Here is a 1,204-nt window from a genome sequence, read left to right as displayed (position 1 = left end):
AAGGTTAACAGCTGATTTCTCAGCAGAAACTCTACAAGCCAAAAGGGAGTGGCATGATATATTTAAAGTGATGAAAGGGAAGAACCTAAAACCAAGATTACTCTACCCGGCAAGGATCTCATTCAGAATCGATGGAGAAATCAAAAGCTTTACAGACAAGCAAAAGCTAAGAGAATTCAGCACCACCAAACCAGCTCTACAGCAAATGCTAAAAGAACTTCTTTAAGTGGGAAACACAAGAGAAGAAAAGGACCTACAAAACAAACCCATAACAATTAAGAAAATGGTAATAGGAACATACATATTGATAATTACCTTAAACGTGAATGGATTAAATGCTCCAACCAAAAGACACAGGCTCGCTGAATGGGTACAAAAACATGACCCATATATATGCTGTCTACAAGAGACTCACTTCAGACCTAGGGACACATACAGACTGAAAGTGAGGGGATGGAAAAAGATATTCCATGCAGATGGAAATCGAAAGAAAGCTGGAGTAGGAATACTTATACCAGATAAAATCGGTTTTAAAATAAAAAATGTTACAAGAGACAAGGAAGGACACTACATAATGATCAAGGGATCAATCCAAGAAGATATAACAATTATAAATATATATGCACCCAACATAGGAGCACCTCAATACGTAAGGCAACTGCAAACAGCAGTTTGGAAAGAGGAAATCAACAGTAACACAATAATAGTGGGGGACAGTAACACAACAATAGTGGGGGACTTTAACACTTCACTTACATTGATGGACAGATCATCCAAACAGAAAATTAAAAAGGAAACACAAGCTTTAAATGACACAATAGACAAGATAGATTTAATAGAGATTTATAGGACATTCCATCCAAAAACAGCAGATTACGCTTCCTTCTCAAGTTCACACGGAACATTCTCCAGGATAGATCACATTTTGGGTCACAAATCAAGCCTCAGTAAATTTAAGAAAATTGAAATCATATCATCTTTTCTGACCACAACGCCATGAGATTAGAAATCAATTACAGGGGAAAATAATGTAAAAAACACAAACACATGTAGGCTAAACAATACATTACTAAATAACCAAGAGATCACTGAAGAAATCAAAGAGGAAATCAAAAAATACCTAGAGAAAAATTACAATGAAAACACGACGATCCAAAACCTATGGGATGCAGCAAAAGCAGTTCTAAGAGGGAAGTTTATAGCA

Source organism: Physeter macrocephalus, unplaced genomic scaffold, assembly GCF_002837175.3.
Source record: "Physeter macrocephalus isolate SW-GA unplaced genomic scaffold, ASM283717v5 random_61, whole genome shotgun sequence".
NCBI classification, from domain to species: domain Eukaryota; kingdom Metazoa; phylum Chordata; class Mammalia; order Artiodactyla; family Physeteridae; genus Physeter; species Physeter macrocephalus.
Note: the sequence above shows the minus strand (reverse complement) of the source record.